The sequence below is a fragment of the Pelophylax lessonae genome, assembly GCF_965119305.1.
Source record: "Pelophylax lessonae genome assembly, chromosome: 4".
Lineage (NCBI taxonomy): Eukaryota > Metazoa > Chordata > Amphibia > Anura > Ranidae > Pelophylax > Pelophylax lessonae.
Genome location: NC_138771.1, coordinates 29,278,632 through 29,302,631, shown reverse-complemented (window position 1 = coordinate 29,302,631; position 24,000 = coordinate 29,278,632). Strand labels below are relative to the sequence as shown.

Here is a 24,000-nt window from a genome sequence, read left to right as displayed (position 1 = left end):
TTGTGTATCCCGTATGGAACGCGGAGTAACCAATCAGCGCCTCGGCTGTCCAGAGCGCAGAGTATCCCGTATAGAGCGTGGAGTGTCCACCAATCAGCGCCCGAGGCTTAGTCCGTACACAACGCGGAGTATCCAGTATAGAACGCGGAGCGGCCAATCAGCGCCTCAGCCCCGAATCTCTATAGAGTCCCCCGTATAGCAGGAGGAGTAGCCAATCAGCGCCCAGTCCCGGGGTTCTCCCCGATGTCAGCCTCGCCGCTCGCACACGTTGCACACACCGAGCCGGACACCCCCGGCGCACCGCTCCGAGTCCTCCCCCTCCATGTCACCCTCCCGGAGGCCAATGAATGGGAAGAGTCCGATCACTCCGGGGCCCACTGAAGGTCAGAGCCAGGCGATCCTCCTGCACGATGGTGGGCGGGCGGTCAGAGCGCAGTGCTGTGTGTGAGCTCCGCTCTCATTGTGATCCTCTCCGCTCTCCGCTCCTCTATCGCTGTGACGTCAGCGCTGTAAACAAGAGCCGGAGACACATCCACTAACACACACACACCGGGCTGCCCGCAAAGCCTGGACCGGACTCCACACACAGACCGGAGCCGGGCTACACTGCGCGAAACTCAACTGCGTTACATTACATTACACTACACTTTACTACACTGCTCTACACACTACACTGTACTGCACTACACTACACTGCTCTATACACTACTCTACACTACACTATACATTACACTACACTGTGCTACACTACTCTACACACTACATTACACTGCACTGCTCTACACTACACTGTACTACACTACACTGCTCTACATTACACTACACTACACTACACTACACTACACTGCTCTACACACTACACTACACTATACATTACACTACACTGCTCTACACTACACTACTCTACACACTACACTACACTATACATTACACTGCTCTACACTACACTACTCTACACACTACACTACACTATACATTACACTGCACTACACTACACTGCTCTACACACTACATTACACTTCACTGTACTACACTACACTGCTCTACACTACACTACACTACACTACACTACACTGCTCTACACACTACACTACACTATACATTACACTACACTGTGCTACACTACTCTACACACTACATTACACTGCACTGCTCTACACTACACTGTACTACACTACACTGCTCTACATTACACTACTCTACTCTACACTACACTACTCTACACACTACACTACACTATACTACACTGCTCTACACACTACATTACACTACACTGTACTACTCTACACACTACATTACACTGCACTGCTCTACACTTCACTGTACTACACTGCACTACACTACACTGCTCTACACACTACATTACACTACACTGCTCTACACTTCACTGTACTACACTGCACTACACACTACATTACACTACACTGTACTACACTGCTCTACACACTACTCTACACTACACTATACATTACACTACACTGTGCTACACTACTCTACACACTACATTACACTGCACTGCTCTACACTACACTGTACTACACTGCTCTACACACTACATTACACTACTCTACACTACACTACACTGCTCTACACACTGCACTACACTATACATTACACTGCACTACACTACACTGCACTACACACTACATTACACTACACTGTACTACTCCACACACTACATTACACTACTCTACACTACACTGCACTACACTACACTGCTCTACACACTGCACTACACTACACTATACATTACACTGCACTACACTACACTGTGCTACACTACACTGCTCTACACACTACATTACACTACTCTACACTGCACTACACTACACTGTACTACACTACATTACACTACTCTACTCTACACACTACATTACACTACACTGTACTACACTATACTACACTGCTCTACACACTACACATTACATTACACTACACTGTACTACACTGCTCTACACACTACATTACACTACTCTACACTACACTACACTACATTACACTATACATTACACTACACTACACTGTACTACACTATACTACACTGCTCTACACACTACATTACACTACTCTACACTATACATTACACTACACTACACTACACTGTACTGCACTACACTACACTGCTCTACACACTGCACTACACTACACTATACATTACACTACACTACACTGTGCTACACTACACTGCTCTACACACTACATTACACTACACTGTACTACACTGCGCTACACACTACATTACACTACTCTACTCTACACTGCACTACACTACACTGCACTACACACTACATTACACTACTCTACTCTACACTGCGCTACATTACATTACACTACACTACACTGCGCTACACACTACATTACACTACTCTACTCTACACTGCGCTACATTACATTACACTACACTACACTGCGCTACACACTACATTACACTACTCTACTCTACACTGTACTACACTACACTGCTCTACACACTACATTACACTACACTGTACTACACTGCTCTACACACTACATTACACTACTCTACTCTACACTGCACTACACTACACTATACATTACACTGCACTACACACTACATTACACTACTCTACTCTACACTGCACTACATTACACTGCGCTACATTACATTACACTACACTACACTGCGCTACACACTACATTACACTACTCTACTCTACACTGCACTACACTACACTGCACTACACACTACATTACACTACTCTACTCTACACTACATTACACTGCGCTACATTACATTACACTACAATACACTGTACTACACTGCGCTACACACTACATTACACTACTCTACTCTACACTGTACTACACTACACTGCTCTACACACTACATTACACTACACTGTACTACACTGCTCTACACACTACATTACACTACACTACACTGTACTACACTGCGCTACACACTACATTACACTACATTACACTACTCTACTCTACACTGCACTACACTACACTATACATTACACTGCACTACACACTACATTACACTACTCTACTCTACACTGCACTACATTACACTGCGCTACATTACATTACACTACACTACACTGCGCTACACACTACATTACACTACTCTACTCTACACTGCACTACACTACACTACACACTACACTACATTACACTACTCTACTCTACACTGCACTACATTACACTGCGCTACATTACATTACACTACACTACACTGTACTACACTGCGCTACATTACACTACTCTACTCTACACTGTACTACACTACACTGCTCTACACACTACATTACACTACACTGTACTACACTGCTCTACACACTACATTACACTACACTACACTTTACTACACTGCGCTACACACTACATTACACTACTCTACTCTACACTGCACTACACTACACTATACATTACACTGCACTACACACTACATTACACTACTCTACTCTACACTGCACTACATTACACTGCGCTACATTACATTACACTACACTACACTGTACTACACTGCGCTACACACTACATTACACTACTCTACACTGCACTAGACTACACTGCGCTACACTACACTACACTATACATTACACTGCACTACACACTACATTACACTGCACTACACTACACACTACATTACACTGCACTACACTACACTCTACATTACACTGCACTACACTACACTCTACATTACACTGCACTACACACTACATTACATTACACTACTCTACACTGCACTACACTACACTGCGCTACACACTACACTACACTACACTATACATTACACTACACTACACTGTACTACACTGCTCTACACACTACATTACACTACTCTACTCTACACTGCACTACACTACACTGCTCTACACACTACACTACACTATACATTACACTGCACTACACACTACATTACACTGCACTACACTACACACTACATTACACTACTCTACTCTACACTGCACTACACTACACTGCACTACACACTACATTACACTACTCTACTCTACACTGCGCTACATTACATTACACTACACTACACTGCGCTACACACTACATTACACTACTCTACTCTACACTGTACTACACTACACTGCTTTACACACTACATTACACTACACTGTACTACACTGCTCTACACACTACATTACACTACACTACACTGTACTACACTGCGCTTCACACTACATTACACTACTCTACTCTACACTGCACTACACTACACTATACATTACACTGCACTACACACTACATTACACTACTCTACACTGCACTACATTACATTACACTACACTACACTGTACTACACTGCGCTACACACTACATTACACTACTCTACTCTACACTGCACTACACTACACTGCACTACACACTACATTACACTACTCTACTCTACACTGCACTACATTACACTGCGCTACATTACATTACACTACACTGTACTACACTGCGCTACACACTACATTACACTACTCTACTCTACACTGCTCTACACACTACATTACACTACACTGTACTACACTGCTCTACACACTACATTACACTACACTACACTGCGCTACACACTACATTACACTACATTACACTACTCTACTCTACACTGCACTACACTACACTATACATTACACTGCACTACACACTACATTACACTACTCTACTCTACACTGCACTACATTACACTGCGCTACATTACACTACACTGTACTACACTGCGCTACACACTACACTGCGCTACACTACACTACACTACACTATACATTACACTGCACTACACTACACTATACATTACACTGCACTACACACTACATTACACTGCACTACACTACACTCTACATTACACTGCACTACACACTACATTACATTACACTACTCTACTCTACACTGCACTACACTACACTGCGCTACACACTACACTACACTATACATTACACTACACTACACTGTACTACACTGCTCTACACACTACATTACACTACTCTACTCTACACTGCACTACACTACACTGCTCTACACACTACACTACACTACACTATTCATTACACTGCACTACACACTATATTACACTGCACTACACACTACACTACACTATACATTACACTGCACTACACACTACATTACACTGCACTACACTACACACTACATTACACTGCACTACACACTACATTACACTACTCTACTCTACACTGCACTACACTACACTGCGCTACACACTACATTACACTACTCTACACTTCACTACATTACACTACTCTACTCAACACTGCACTACACTACACTATACATTACACTGCACTACACACTACATTACACTACTCTACTCTACACTGCACTACATTACACTGCGCTACATTACATTACACTACACTACACTGCGCTACACACTACATTACACTACTCTACTCTACACTGCACTACACTACACTGCGCTACACACTACACTACACTACACTATACATTACGCTGCACTACACTACACTATACATTACACTGCACTACACACTACATTACACTGCACTACACTACACACTACATTACACTGCACTACACTACACTCTACATTACACTGCACTACACACTACATTACACTACTCTACTCTACACTGCACTACACTACACTGCACTACACACTACACTACACTATACATTACACTACACTACACTGTACTACACTGCTCTACACACTACATTACACTACTCTACTCTACACTGCACTACACTACACTGCTCTACACACTACACTACACTACACTATACATTACACTGCACTACACACTACATTACACTGCACTACACTACACACTACATTACACTGCACTACACACTACACTATACATTACACTGCACTACACACTACATTACACTGCACTCACTACACACTACATTACACTGCACTACACACTACATTACACTACTCTACTCTACACTACACTGCTCTACACACTACACTATACATTACACTGCACTACACACTACATTACACTACTCTACTCTACACTGCACTACACTACACTGCTCTACACACTACACTACACTATACATTACACTGCACTACACACTACATTACACTGCACTACACTACACACTACATTACACTGCACTACACTACACTCTACATTACACTGCACTACACACTACATTACACTACACTACACTACACACTACATTACACTGCACTACACACTACATTACACTGCACTGCACACTACACTGTGCTACACACTACACTGCGCTATACACTACACTACACTAAACTGTACTACACACTACACTACACTACACTACACTACACACTACACTGTACTACACTGCACCACACTGCACTGCACTACACACTACACTGTACTACACAGTACTACTTTGCACTGCACATTACACTGTGCTACACACTACACTGCGCTATACACTACACACTACACTAAACTGTACTACACTGCACTACACTGTACTGCACTGCACACTACATTACATTACACTACACACTCCTCTACACTGCACTATACACCACACTACACTGCGCTACACACTGCGCTACACACTGCACTACTCTACACTGCACAATCCACTGCACTGCACATTACACTGCGCTACACTACTCTACACTATACTACATACACTGGAGTGGCACTACACTACTCTACATTACACTGCCCTACACACTACACTGCGCTACACACTACATTACACTACACTGCGCTACACACTACATTACACTACACACTACACTGCGCTACACTACATTACACTGTGTTACACTACACTACACACTGCACTACACACTACATTACACTACACTGCGCTACACTACACACTGCACTACACTACACTACACATTACACAGTCTGTACTACACTACACTGTACTACACTAAACACTACTCTACACTGCACTACACACTACACTGCACTACACACTGCACTGTACACTACACAGTACTACACTGCACTGCACACTACACTGCGCTATACACTACACACCACACTAAACTGTACTACACACTACACTGCACTACACTGTACTACACTGCACTGCACTACACACTACACTGTACTACACTGCACTACACAGTACTACACTGCACTGCACACTACACTGTGCTACACACTACATTACATTACACTACACACTCCTCTACACTGCACTATACACCACACTACACTGCGCTACACACTGCACTACACTACACTGCGCTACACACTGCACTACACACTACACTACTCTACACTGCACAACCCACTACACTGCGCTGCACATTACACTGCGCTACACTACTCTACACTATACTACATACACTGGAGTGGCACTACACTACTCTACATTACACTGCGCTACACACTACACTGCGCTACACACTACACTGCCCTACACACTACACTGCGCTACACATTACTCTGCGCTACACACTACACTGCGCTACACATTACACTGCGCTAAACACTACACTACTCTACACTACACTACACACACCAGAGTGGGACTACACTACTCTACATTACACTGCGCTACACATTACACTACACTGCGCTACACACACCAAAGTGGCACTACTCTACTCTACATTACATTACACAATACACTGCGCTACACACCGGAGCGGCACTTCACTGCGCTGCATTACTCTACACTACACTACACACTACACTTTACACTTTACTACATTACACTGCACTACACATTACGCTGTGCTACACTACACTACACACTACTCTACAATAGACTACATTACACTACACTACATTACACTGCACTACACTACATTACACTACTCTACACTACACTGCACACTACAGTGCGCTACACACTACACTGCGCTACACTACACTGCACTACACTACACATTACACTACACTACTCTACACTACACACTACTCTACACTACTCTACACATTACACTGCACTACACTACTCTACACTGCACTACACATTACACTACACTACACTACTCTACACTACACACTACTCTACACTACACACTACAATACACTACACTGCGCTACACACTACACTACACTACACATTACACTGCACTACACTACTCTACACTACACTGAATTACTCTACACTACACATTGCACTGCACTACACTACTCTACACTACATTACAAATTACACTGCACTGCGCTACACACTACACTACACATTACACTACACTGCACTACACTACACATTACACTACACTACACTACACTACTCTACTCTACACTACACTACACTACACTACACACTACTCTACTCTACACTACACTACACTGCATTACTCTGCACTACACACTACTTTACACTACTACACACGGCCGGAACTACACAGCCTGAAGCGGCACTGCACTACACACAGCCGGCACAACACACAGCCAGCACTACACACAGCCTGAACTACACTACACACAGCCAGGACTACACACAGCCTGCATTACACACAGCCGGCACTACACACAGTCTGCACTACACACAGCCCGCACTACACACAGCCTGCACTACACTGTGCTGCATTACATTACACTACACACAAAAACACTATACACAGCCGACACTACACACAGCCGGAACTACACTGTGCTGCATTACACTACACTACACACAGCGACACTACACACAGCTGGCACTACACGCAGCCAGAACTACACGCAGCCGGAACTACACACAGCCAGCACTACACACAGTGACACTACACACAGCCTGCAGTGGCACTACACTACACACAGCGACACTACACACAGCCCGAAGAGGCACTACACTACACTACACACAGCCCAGAGTGGCACTACAATACACTAGACTATACTACACACAGCCCAGAGCAGCAATACACTGTGCTACACTGCGCTACATTAGGCTACACACAGCCCGGAGTGGCACTACACTGTGCTACATTACACGATATTACACACAACCGGAACTACACACAGTCGACACTACGCACAGCCTGCACTACACACAGCCTGAAGCAGCACTGCACTACACACAGCCGGCACTACACGCAGCCGATACTACACACAGCCTGAACTACACACAGCGGCACTGCACTACACCCTGCTACACTATGCACAACCCAGAGCGGCACTGCACTACACATAGCGACACTTGACACACCCCGGAGCGGCTCTACTTTACACACAGTAACTCTACACACAGCCCGGAGCTACACTACACTACACACAGCGACACTACACACAACCCGGAGTGGCATGACTTTACACACAGTAACACTACACATAGCCGGGAACAGCACTACACTACACTACAGCCCGGAGCAGCACTGCACTGCGCTACACTACACTGTACTATATTACACTACACACAGCCTGGAGCATTACACGACACTACACACAGCTGAAACTACACACAGCCGGAACTACACTACACACAGCCGGGAACTACACACAGCCCAGAGCAGCACTGCACTACACACAGCCTGGAGTGGCACTACACTACATTACACTACACTTCACACAGCCCAGAGCGGCACTACACTACATTACAGTACACATAGCTCAGAGCGGCACTACACTACACTACATTACACTACACTACACACAGCCCGGAGCAGCACTACACTACACTACATTACACTACACTACACACAACCTGGAGTGGCACTACACTACACTACATTACACTACACACAGCCCAGAGCGGCACTACACTACACTACATTACACTACACACAGCCTGGAACGGCACTACACTACCCTACATTACACTACACTACACACAGCCCGGACCTGCACTACACTACACTACATTACACTACACACAGCCCGGAGCAGCACTACACTACACATAAATAAAAATATGTGGCACTACATGCGGCACTACACTACACTACACACAGCAACGCTACACTGCACTACACACAGCCTGGCACGGCACTACACTGTGCTACACTGCACTACATTACACTACAAACAGTCTTGAATGGTACTACACTACACTACACACAGCCCGGAGCGGCACTACACTACATTACACACAGCAACACTACACGGCACTACACTGTGCTACACTACACTACATTACACTACACACAGCCTGGAGTGGCACTACACTGCACTACACACAGCAACACTACACTGCACTACACACAGCCCAGAGCAGTACTACACTGTGCTACACTACCTTACATTACACTACACACAGCCCGGAGTGGCACTAGACTGTGCTACATTACACGACACTACACACAGCCGGCACTACACTACACACAGCCAGCACTACACACAGCCTGCACTACACTACACACAGCCCACACTACACTGTGCTGCATTACATTACACTACACACAAAGACACTACACACAGCCGGCACTACACACAGCCGAAACTACACTGTGCTGCATTACACAACACTACACACAGCCAGGACTACACACAGCCAGCACTACACACAGCCCGAAGCACCACTGCACTACACACAGCCGGAACTACACACAGCCGGCACTACACACAGCCTGAACTACACACAGCCAGCACTACACACAGCCAGCACTACACACAGCCGGTACTACACACAGCCAGGACTACACACAACCTGAAGCGGCACTGCACTACACACAGCCGGAACTACACACAGCCGTCACTACACACAGCCTGCATTACACACAGCCCGCACTACACACAGCCTGCACTATACTGTCCTGCATTACATTACACTACACACAAAGACACTATACACAGCCGACACTACACACAGCCGGTAATACACACAGCTGGAACTACACACAGCCTGCACTACACTGTGCTGCATTACACTACACTACACACAGCAACACTACACACAGCTGGCACTACACGCAGCCAGGACTACACACAGCCGGAACTACACACAGCTGGAACTACACACAGCCAGCACTACACACAGCCGGCACTACACACAGCCCGGAGCGGCACTGCACTACACACAGCGACACTACACACAGCCTGGAGTGGCACTACACTACACACAGCGACACTACACACAGCCCGAAGAGGCACTACACTACACACAGCCCAGAGTGGCACTACATTACACTACACTATACTACACACAGCCCAGAGCAGCACTACACTGCACTACATTACGCTACACACAGCCCAGAGCGGCACTACACTGTGCTGCATTACACAACATTACACACAGCCGGAACTACACACAGCCGACACTACGCACAGCCTGCACTACACACAGCATGGAGTGACACTGCACTACACTAAATTACACTACACTATACACAGCCCGGAGTGGCACTACACTACACTACACACAGCCGGAACTACACACAGCCAGGACTACACATAGCTTGCAGTACACACAGCTGGCATTACACACAGCTGAAACTACACACAGCCGGAACTACACACAGTCAGCATTACACTGTGCTGCATTACACGACACTACACACAGCCGTCACTACACACAGCCAGTACTATACACAGCATGCACGAGACTGTACTGCATTATACGACACTACACACAGCCTGCACTACACTGTGCTGCATGACACGACACTACACACAGCCGGCACGACACACAGCCTGCACTCCATGCTACCAACACTCCACGCTGCCGACACTACACACAGCCGGCACTACACTGTACTACACACAGCATGCACTACACACAGTCCGGAGCGTCACTACACTACACACAGCCTGCTCTACACACAGCTGGCATTACACACTACACTACACTGTGCTACACACAGCCCTGGAGTGGATCTCACTGCACTCAGGAGGCTGTGCTACATTATACTGCACTGACACTATATGCTACACTATACTACACTGTTCAGCACTACATTATATTACACTGAACACTAATGTACACTACACTGTGCTACACACTACACTATGCTACACACAGAGCCTGGAACGGTCTCACCGCACACAGGAGGCTGCAGGACATTACACACTACACCAGGGCTTGACAAAGTTGCTTGAAATCTAGGAGCCAGCTAAAAAATATAGGAGCCAGTTTTTTTTCGCACATGCCGAATGACCGGCTTCTGTTGGACCGGCTGCCATACACCCATGCCGAATGGCGGCCAGTTTTTAATGACCTGCCTGATGTTGGTCAGAATTCGACCCGTGTGTACGTTGTTTACTTCTTCTGAGAGATATTAAAGGAACACTCCAACCACAATGACCACTTCAGGATTTGAAGTGGTCATGGTGGTAGGAGTCAGAAACACTGCACATGCTGGGATATTTACAGTTATGTGCTGGGGGCTAGTTGCACTGCACGGAATTTGCTGGCTGGTACTGCTATGGGTACTTCTTGCTGGTACTGCTGTGGGTACTGCTGGCTGGTACTTCTGTGGGTACTGCTGGCTGGTAGTGCTGGCAGGTACTGCTTTGGGTACTAATGGCTTGTACTGCTGTGGGTACTCCTTGCGGGTACTGCTGGCTGGTACTGCTGGTGGGTACTGCTGTGGGTACTACTGGCGGGTAATGCTGTGGATAATCCATGCGGGTGCTGCTGTGGGTACTGCTGGTGGAAATTCTGGCGGAGATCACGGAGCGGCGCTGGAGGAAGCATGCAGAGGCAATGCTTCCTGTATCTCTCCTGTCACAGGCGGAGTGCATATGATATCACTCCGCCTGTGACAGGACGGAGCTAGAACTATATAGGAAGCACAGGCTCCATTCTGTCACAGCTGACAGACACCGTTCTTTCGCCAGACATCCCAAGTCTCCTGCAAGGTGCGGGAGTCTCCTGCTGGTGAGCGCAGCACTTGCGGGTGTCAGGGAGACGCAGCCCACATGCGGGAGACTCCTGCACCTTGCAGGAGCCTTTGGATGTCTGGCGACAAGACACCTTCTACAGGGTAACCCAGGTGCCAGGCCGCTAAATTTAGTCGCCAATGCAACCTGGAGCCTGGGGTTTGTCAAGCCCTGCACTACACTATGCCACACACACCCTGCATTACACTACACACAGCCCAGAGTGGCATTACACTACACTGTGCTACACAGAATCCTGTGCGGGTCTCACCGCCCTCAGGAGGCTGCGCTACATTACACACTACACTACATGCTACACACTACACTATACTACACTACACTCTACTACACATTACACTACACTACATTACATACTAGAAAAATTTGTGAAATTGCCCTTTACAAAAAAATACTCCATAATGTGGAAGGAGATTTAAAGAAAAATGCATTTTTGCTTCCACGTGACTGGATCATAGATGTCTGCAGAACTTCACCTTATTCACTAAGCTCTAGGTAGCATTCTAGTGCAACTTCTCTTGCAAAGTGAACAGTCAAATACCTTTTAGCAACTCAACCCCTTTGGTTTGCATCCTAAACAGCTGTGGGGTCATTGAGGTTGATTTACTAAAGGCAAATAGGCTGTTCACTTTACACTTCGCAACTGGATTTTCCCCAGAGTTTAGTGGACATCTCCAATCTTGTGCAAGCAAAAATTATCTTGTGCAATTTTCCTTTGGATTTACCAGGTCAAAACTAAACAACACTTTCAATTGTATCCAATTAGGCACGCTTTGCGCTAAATGGTTGAAGGGGAATCTAAGGAAAGTTGTAAGAAGATTGTATAATTTATGGCCAGCCTAAGACCTCAGGAATTGAGAGACTTTGGGTGCTTCTCACATGAGTAAGATATTCAGGTTTACTTCAGTGTACTTTTCTCTATTGGTGACTCATTCCAGCTAAACATTTGGCCATGGTCCGGGAGGAGTGGAAGCTGTACCTATCATGGGTTACTAGTAGAGCTGCACGATTCTGGCCAAAATGAGAATCACGATTTTTTTGCTTGGAATAAAGATCACGATTCTCTGTGTAACATCTTTTACATTATAAAAAAAATTGGGATAACTTTACGGTTTTGTTTTATTTTTTTTTATTTTTTTATTCATTAAAGTGTATTAATTGCGTTTGAAAGACTGCTGCGCAAATACAGTGTGACATGAAAAATTACAACAATCACCATTTTATTCTGCAGGGTCTCTGCTAAAAAAAATATATATAAATGTTTGGGGGTTCTAACTACTTTTCTAGGAAAAATAAACTGATTTAACTTGCAAGCAACAAGTGTAGGAAAAAGGTTTAGTCTTTAAGAGGTTAAACTTCCTTCCTCCGGCAGAGTGAAAGAAAAGATACAATGTAATCATTTGTGTTTACAGTTCAGTGGGAGACTAATGCTGATAGGCTTTTGAGGGAGGCTTTTTTTTTTTTTTACAGCTGCTCCCTCAGAGCTATGTAAAGAATCCAGCAAGTGTCATGTTAAGATCGTCAGGGGGAGTGAATCGCAATCTCGATTCTGTTACGATTAATCGTGCAGCTCTAGTTATTAGTATCCACTATACACACCACTTGGTGCGCTCCACTTCACACTTTTTACCTGAAGTCCCCCAGTACTTCCACTGGAGGATATATAATGCATTGGTAGCCACAGAGCAAGTTTTTACCTAGGTCCAGGATTCTGCTATCTGCTTGATGGCATAAACAACAATTGCATATGCATTGCAGATCAGGGGGTATCTCTTAGTTTAGTGCACCATGACTGTCCTCAGGGTTCTGCAATATGCTAGTACTTTATGTCTATCTTGAAGATACACGTAAAGTGCATATATTGGGGGAAGGATCTCTGGTGGCTGTAGTTCAACTAGATTTCCTTTGTTTGCAAATTAACGTTTCATGTGAAATTCGCTATCTGTGAGTGTGCATTTCATAAACTATTATGAAAGGGTGTACTCCGCGCTAAGGAAGCAAATGTGTAAATGGATAGCGAAGGAAAAATGGATGGTACAACGTAGGTTGTCCAAACATATATTGTGGCGGACTTTCAAGGCACACGCTGAGTAAGCATACTTATTTATTTAAAATAATTGTGTTTATTAAGAAAGTTTAAAAAAAACATACAACGAAAATTATTTAAATGAACATTAACATGAATATACTTTCCTATACATTCAAGAAGTAGTATACAAACATTGTTGACATGGTGAGGGTTACAGTTGTTTATACAAGTCTGATAAGGTCAACGCGTTTCGCATTTACGCTTCCTCAGGACCTCAGATAGTTGAGTAACCTCTTGATAAAACAAAGAATATGTCATATATTACTTTTTCATATATATATATGTATAGATGTATCCATTTACAGTATTTCATATAGATTAGTTACATATGCATGCATATTACTGTATTCTCTGGCAAAATGAGAAAAAGAAAAAAATATATTATACCACTAATATCAAAAATTCACTGGAATATAAATATAAACATATTGCTCACACTTAGGTGGAACAAGCCCAATTGACCTACATACTATCCTCTACCCAGCCGTCCTATCTCTCCCTATATTCATCCATATTCTTCAAAAGGTAATTATGAAGTATCATGGAATATCATACATAGTATATGCTAAAATTAACTCTAAAAAAGAATTCTATATAATGTAATCTGATAAACTTACCAATTTAGGTGGTTATGGTCCGAGGTGGCCCCTTCCATCGAGTCTAGCCCCCGGTCGACCAGTATGATACACTGTTGTGTGAGGAGGTGGGTCTATTCACTCTTTTTGTGCCCGCGTGATCATACAGTAATATGCATGCATACTGTATGTAACTAATCTATATGAAATACTGTAAATGGATACATCTATACATATATATATGAAAAAGTAATATATGACATATTCTTTGTTTTATCAAGAGGTTACTCAACTATCTGAGGTCCTGAGGAAGCGTAAATGCGAAACGCGTTGACCTTATCAGACTTGTATAAACAAATGTAACCCTCACCATGTCAACAATGTTTGTATACTACTTCTTGAATGTATAGGAAAGTATATTCATGTTAATGTTCATTTAAATAATTTTCGTTGTATGTTTTTTTTTAAACTTTCTTAATAAACACAATTATTTTAAATAAATAAGTATGCTTACTCAGCGTGTGCCTTGAAAGTCCGCCACAATTTATGTTTGGACAACCTACGTTGTACCATCCATTTTTCCTTCGTTATGTAATATTAGGATTATGGCACCTAAGAGGCAGCTCCCAATCTGTATCTAGTGTAAATGGATAGGCTGCTGCCCCCCTTAAAATATAACCGTAGTTGTATGCAAAGAACTGAAGGGAAGGGAAGGGGTATGGCGCTGCCTAAATGATCAGTCAATTAGAAAAAATGTAAAACATAGAGATCACAAGGAAAGAAGATAGTCAGGGTAAACCACTAATAATGGTATAAAAAAGAGAGTGGAATATAAATCCAAATCCAATGTGAATAAGTAATTAAAAATAGATAGAAAGTGACTCGTGCTAACGTTGGTAAAAGGTCTGATGTAAAGGAGATGGTCAAATCAAACAATATTATTAATATAAGTAAAAAAATATATAAAAGAATATATACAAAACAATATAAATTCAAGTAGATGTAAAGTGACTAGTGGTAGTGGGGTGTGACACACACTGAGTAATAATCGATAATAGTGACTCATAGCAAATAAAGCTAATAACCAGAACCTCACGCTGCTGAGGACGTCTATGACGAAACGTATACGGTGCCGTCACATAATTTCCGGTTCCAGGAGGAACGCAGTGCATTCCAGCTGCTGTTATACCGCTTGTTTGCACTGATCGTATTGTGAGTACCTGTCATTTTATCTGTCAATAAATTCTTATTTTACGGTATCACATGACTGGTGCTAACGTTGGTAAAAGGTCTGATGTAAAGGAGATGGTCAAATCAAATAATATTATTAATATAAGTAAAACAAATTATACTTAGATTGTAAGCTCCTTGAGGGCAGGGACTGATGTGAATGTACAATGTATATGTAAAGCACTGCATAAATTGACAGCGCTATATAAGTACCTGAAATAAATAAAACAAATACATAAAAGAATATATACAAAACAATATAAATTCAAGTAGATGTAAAGTGACTAGTGGTAGTGGGGTGTGACACACTGTCAGGGCACAAACACCAGGAGAAGGGCTCTAGGACCCAGCAGCGCTATCAGCACTTTGGCAGGAGAAGGAATTTAGGACCCAGCAGCACTACCAGCAATTTACCTGGGCCTATTTAAGGAAACCTGCCAGTGATTTTAGTTGCTGGTTGATCTTCAGCTCCTCCAGTGTGTTATCCCTGTGATATTCCAGTTCCTGTCTCCTGTTACCAACCCGGCTTGTCCTTGACCTGTCTCCTGATTGCTTCCTGTGTTTGACCTCGGCTATCCACCTGACCACGCTTGCTCTGATATCCACCTGGCTCCTGATCTCGGCTATCCACCTGACCACGCTTGCTCTGATATCCACCTGGCTCCTGATCTTGGCTATCCACCCGACCACGTTCCAGTCTCAGCATTATCCAAGTCCTGCAAACACCTCACGGGCGCCACCTGTCTGCTGATTCCACTCCAGCACTCCAGCTGTACTCTGGATCCTCCTGCACACAATCCAGCAGGCGACCCGTGCTACTTTGGGCCTGACCTCTCCTGTTCTCATCCTCAGGGGGGTCTGGAACTTAGCCGCAAGGGAAGCCCTCTCTCTCCATTGGCCTCTAGCACCAGGTACGTGATAGTATCAACCAGCCAAGATGTCTGAGGCCGAGAGAGGTGCTTCCGCATTAGAGGCCCTATGTCAGCAGATTACAGTTCTTACACAAACAGTCCAGAGCTTACAAGATGGCTACTTTCAGCTGGAAGGACGCCTTCACCCTCTCAGTTGTTCTGCTACAGCCGCACCTGCTATGGGTTTACCCCCTCCGGAGCCCAGAGTTCCCACTCCCGATCGCTTTTCAGGTGACCGACGGAAATTTAGAGCTTTCAAAAATGCTTGTGACCTTTACTTTGCCCTGCAACCAAGGACTTTTTCTCTTGAGACTGTCAAGGTGGGTTTCATCATTTCACTCTTATCTGATGAGCCACAGTCCTGGGCTCATAATCTCATTGAGCAAAAGAACTCAGTCCTGGATTCAGTTTTCACCTTCTTTGAAGCTATGGCTACCTTATATGATGATCCACAACGGACGGCCACCGCAGAGTCGGCCCTTCATGCTCTTGTACAAGGCAGACGACCTGTGGAGGATTACATTGTGAAATTTCGCAAGTGGTCAGCTGATACTGGGTGGAATGATGCCGCCCTAAAATACCAGTTCCGGCAAGGCTTATCTGAGTCTCTCAAGGACGAGTTGGCTAGGATTGAGGCTCCCGCCTCACTAGAAAGTCTCATCCAAGTCTCTATCCAACTAGACCGACGGCTGCGGGAGCGAAGGTCCGAACGCACTCAGACCCTTCGACCCACATGGATAATGCCAAAGGTCCCAGGACCAACACTCCCAGCCTCTATTCCCCAGTCCATGAATATGTCCGATGGGGAACCCATGCGAACTGGCCTACTCCGCCCTGCTTTAACCCCTGAAGAGAGAGCACGCAGAAGACAGGATAACTTGTGTCTCTACTGTGGGACTTCGGGCCACTTCCTTCGCAGTTGTCCTGTTCGCCCAAGGAAGTCCAGCCTTCCACGCCCCTCTTACCTTCAGTTGTCTGGGACTATATCCACTCATTTAATTCTCCCCATCTCTCTGCAGGTGGATGGAAAGGAAGTAAAGCTGCAGGCGATCATTGACTCTGGAGCCTGTAGTTGCTTCCTGGATCTCAACCTAGCCAAGAACTTGCGCATACCCCTGAAACTGAAGGAACAAAGACTTGATGTACATTTAGCAGATGGCACTGCTCCTAGCTCTGGACCAGTCACTCAGGAGACTATCCCTGTCCTTGCCACAACAGAAGCAGGCCATCGGGAATTCCTCCGCTTTGATGTCATCAGGTCTCCTATTTTCCCAGCCATCCTAGGGATACCCTGGCTACGGGCCCACAACCCGCAAATTGACTGGCCCAAGGGAGAAATCATCTTCTCATCTTCCTATTGTCAGCAACACTGTGGCGTCCCCACGCCTGTCAACTCTTCAGTGTGTCTCTCCGTTCAACCTACACCGGATCCCTGTCATGCTGTTCCTTCAGCCTACCTTGACTTCCTTGATGTGTTTGACAAAAAAGGTGCCGATGCCTTGCCCCCACATCGGTCCTACGACTGCCCAATTGAGTTGCTACCTGGAGCAGAAGTCCCCTTTGGGCGCATCTTTCCGTTATCCGAAGTGGAGCTGGAGGCCCTCCGACAATATATAGATGAAAACCTTGCCAAAGGATTCATCCGCCCTTCATCGTCACCTGCTGGAGCTGGCATTTTCTTCGTCGAGAAGAAGGATCGTTCTCTCAGACCATGCATTGACTATAGGGACCTTAATAAAATTACTATCAAGAACAGATACCCACTCCCTCTCGTCCCGGAGTTATTCCAAAGATTCCGAACAGCCCAGGTTTTCACGAAGTTGGACTTACGGGGGGCCTATAACCTGGTTCGTATTAGGGAAGGTGATGAGTGGAAGACCGCCTTCCGAACACGCTTTGGTCACTTTGAGTACCTTGTGATGCCCTTCGGGCTATGTAATGCCCCCGCCACATTCCAACATTTTGTGAATGATATTTTCAGAGAATACCTTGACCTGTTCTTAATCGTCTATCTGGACGACATACTAATTTTCTCAGCCTCGCTTGAACTCCATCGAGAGCACGTCAGAAAAGTGTTAAAGACCTTAAGAACCCATGGCTTATATGCTAAAGCAGAAAAGTGTGAGTTCGAGAAACAATCTATCCAGTTCTTAGGACTCATAATCTCCACAAAAGGGATTTCCATGGATCCTCAGAAGGTATCAGCAATCTTGGAGTGGCCTGCACCTTCTGACAAGAAAGGGGTCCAGAGGTTTGTGGGCTTCGCTAATTTTTATAGGAAATTTATTCGGAATTTCTCAACTATTATTGCCCCGATCACCCAGCTCACTCGCCTGCACTCACGCTTCTCCTGGAACCAAGATTCTCAAGCGGCTTTCGAAAAACTGAAGGCTCTCTTCACCTCTGCTCCAGTGTTGCAACACCCTGACCCAGCTCTTCCCTTTGTCCTTGAGGTGGACGCATCCGAAGTAGCTACGGGAGCCGTGCTCTCGCAGCGTCAGGGCCCAAAGGCCCTGCTCCACCCAGTAGCCTATTGCTCCAGAAAGCTGAATCAGGCCGAAAGAAACTATGACGTGGGTGACAGAGAACTCCTGGCAATTAAAGTCGCTCTCGAAGAATGGAGGTACCTCCTGGAGGGCGCTAACCATCCAATTATGATCTTCACAGATCACAAAAATTTGGAATATTTAAGATCTGCAAAACGCCTAAGACCTCGACAAGCCAGGTGGGCCTTATTCTTTTCGAGATTTAATTTCCACTTGACATACCGCCCAGGTTCCAAAAATGGGAAAGCCGATGCCCTGTTCAGGATGTTCCCCGAATCTGCTGAATGTGCTCCTCCAAGCACTATCTTATCTGCCCAAAATTTTTTGCTGATTCAACCTAACCTAAAGGCATCCATTGAACAAGCTTCTGTATCGTGCCCCGAATCCGAACATGACTCGTTAAGGAGGCAGGGTGGATTACTTTGGCACCAGGACAAAATCTTTGTACCTCAAGAAGCTAGGTCTCTGGTTCTCAGGGCATTCCACGACCACCGACTTGCAGGGCACTTTGGGGCCCGTAAAACTAACGAGCTCATTCAGCGGTCCTTTTGGTGGCCTAACCTCAGTCGGGACTGTAGATCCTACGTCAAGTCATGCACCATATGTCTACGTAGCAAAAGTGACAAAGTCAAAGCCTGGGGGTTATTAAGACCCTTGCCTATCCCTAATCGCCCCTGGGAAATGATTTCTATGGATTTTATTGTTGATCTTCCTCCCTCTGAAAGATTCACGACCATCCTTGTTGTGGTAGACCGATTATCAAAAATGGCCCACTTCATACCAATGATTGGTACTCCCTCTGCAGCGGAAACCGCTCACATGTTTATCAAGGAGATCATAAGACTTCATGGACTACCAAAGAACATTGTTTCGGATCGGGGGGTGCAATTCACCTCTAGGTTTTGGAGAGCCCTTTGTAAAGCCTTGGAAGTGGAACTCTGCTTATCTTCTGCCTACCATCCCCAAAGTAATGGGCAAACGGAGCGTACTAACCAAACCCTCGAGCAATACCTCCGATGCTTTTCAGCTTTTTCCCAAGATGACTGGGCATCCCTGCTTCCGCTGGCGGAATTTGCCTATAATAACTCTGTCCATTCAGCTACAAATCAGTCCCCATTCTGGGCTAATTATGGATTCCACCCTGCTGCCCTGCCTGAAATTATGCCTGAAACTTCTGTACCTACCTTGCAGGACAGACTTGTTTTCATTCAAAACAATTATCAGGTCCTCCGGGAGTCCATACAGAAAGCCCAAGTGGATTACAAAAAACGGAGGGGAAATCCTTCCTTCAAGGTTGGGGACAAAGTGTGGCTGTCTACTGCCAACCTGAAATTGGCCTGCCCTTCACGGAAGCTAGGGCCAAGGTATATTGGGCCTTTTCAGATCAAACGGGAAATTAACCCAGTGGCTTACGAACTATCTTTGCCTGACTCATATAGGATCCATCCGGTTTTTCACACCTCCTTGCTTAAACCAACTGTTCCAGATCCATTTCCAGGGAGAGTGGAGCCACTTCCACCGCCAGTGACGATTGGTGAGGACACAGAATTCGAGGTGGAAGCAATCCTGGACTGCAGGAAGAGAGGGAGACAAACCCAATTCTTGATTAAATGGAAAGGGTATCCACCCGAAGAAAGCTCATGGGAACCCGAAGCCAATGTACATGCCCCCAGACTCCTCCAAGAGTTTAAGGACAAATACCCAGAGAAAATTTCTCAAATAGGCATCCGGAGGCTGCCCGTCAGGGGGGGGGGCACTGTCAGGGCACAAACACCAGGAGAAGGGCTCTAGGACCCAGCAGCGCTATCAGCACTTTGGCAGGAGAAGGAATTTAGGACCCAGCAGCACTACCAGCAATTTACCTGGGCCTATTTAAGGAAACCTGCCAGTGATTTTAGTTGCTGGTTGATCTTCAGCTCCTCCAGTGTGTTATCCCTGTGATATTCCAGTTCCTGTCTCCTGTTACCAACCCGGCTTGTCCTTGACCTGTCTCCTGATTGCTTCCTGTGTTTGACCTCGGCTATCCACCTGACCACGCTTGCTCTGATATCCACCTGGCTCCTGATCTCGGCTATCCACCTGACCACGCTTGCTCTGATATCCACCTGGCTCCTGATCTTGGCTATCCACCCGACCACGTTCCAGTCTCAGCATTATCCAAGTCCTGCAAACACCTCACGGGCGCCACCTGTCTGCTGATTCCACTCCAGCACTCCAGCTGTACTCTGGATCCTCCTGCACACAATCCAGCAGGCGACCCGTGCTACTTTGGGCCTGACCTCTCCTGTTCTCATCCTCAGGGGGGTCTGGAACTTAGCCGCAAGGGAAGCCCTCTCTCTCCATTGGCCTCTAGCACCAGGTACGTGATACACACACTGAGTAATAATCAATAATGGTGACTCATAGCAAATAAAGCTAATAAATATTGTGATAATACACCTACATAAAAAAGTGTGTGAATAGATATATGGTGATCCCAATCATCTATCCATAAATTAAATAAATAAATGAATCAATAAAGTGACAATGTGCATAAAATAAGTGGATGACAGTGTGCAAAATATATGGTGACTAAAAATCAGCAACAGTCCATATATAGCATGCAGCATGGCCAGTGGAGCCTCAATAACGTGATGGCGGTGGTAACCCTGTGGTGGGTATAGTGGTGGGGTGCTCCTGAACCCTGGGGTAAGTAGCACACTCACCAGAAATACCCACCCCACACAGGGGTAAAGAGCGGGTATGTAAATGTAGGTGGGTCCCTCTGGTGGGTTCTGGACTCCTGTAGGGGTCTTGAAGTGTGGACCTGGTACTCCTAGGTGGGTATCCTGGGGGACCCCTCTGGGTTCCTGGGGAAATGGATGGCGATAATCCCTGGGGTGTCCCAATCTCGAGTACTTAGGTCCTAAAAGAGATTCTAATCCAGGTCCTTACTACGTCCCTCAGAGCATTGGGGTATGTGGTACATCCGTGGAGAATGTAAAGAGGGCAGCAATCGTGTGATACCATAAAATAAGGATTTATTGACAGATAAAATGACAGGTACTCACAATACGTTCAGTGCAAACAAGCGGTATAACAGCAGCTGGAACGCACTGCGTTCCTCCTGGAGCCGGAACCGGAAATGATGTGACGGCGCCATACGCGTTTCGTCATAGACGTCCTCAGCAGCATGAGGTTCTAATTATTAGCTTTATTTGCTATGAGTAACTATTATTGATTATTACTCAGTGTGTGTCACACCCCACTACCACTAGTCACTTTACATCTACTTGAATTTATATTGTTTTGTATATATTCTTTTATAATTTTTTTTACTTATATTAACCACTTGCCAACCGCTCACTGAGCTGGTACTGCGGCAAAGTGGCTCGTTATCCTCCAGCAACGTAGACCTGAGTCGCTTGACTCCGCCCCCTGTCGCGCGCGCCGCCGAAGGCTCGCTCCCGCTGTATTCAGACACAGCGGGAGTCGGGCAAGGGGAGAAGAGGCGGTGATCACCGCCGCTCTTACCCGATCGTCGGGGATCGAGTGAGGAAATCCGCCCGCTTGTGTAAACAAAGCGGGCGGATCTCCTATGTGACAGGCAGTCACAGATTACAGGATTCAGCATAGCTGAACCTGTGATCTGTGTCACACAATCCCCTCCCCCCACACACGTCAGTAAGCATAAGGCATACATTTAACCCCTTGATCACCAATAAAGTTAACCCCTTCTCTGCCAGTGTCATTATTACAGTAACAGTGCATATTTATAGCACTGATTACTGTAGTTATGTCACTGGTACCCCCAAAAGTGTCAAAAATGTCAGTTAGGGGTCCGATCTGTCCCACAAAAAAAAAATCACAGATCGCCGCCATTACTAGTAAAAAAAAATAAACAATAAAAAATTACAAATCTTTCCCGTAGTTAGTAAACGCGATAACTTTTGCGCAAACCAATCAAAATACGCTTATTGT

At 45.4% G+C, this 24,000-nt stretch overlaps 1 long non-coding RNA gene across 1 annotated transcript in view; it reads left to right on the top strand.

Annotated features, from left to right (window-relative positions):
* The window catches only part of LOC309552287, a 376,806-nt gene that overhangs the window by 207,920 nt on the left and 144,886 nt on the right, over positions 1-24,000 (top strand). The window lies entirely within an intron of this gene.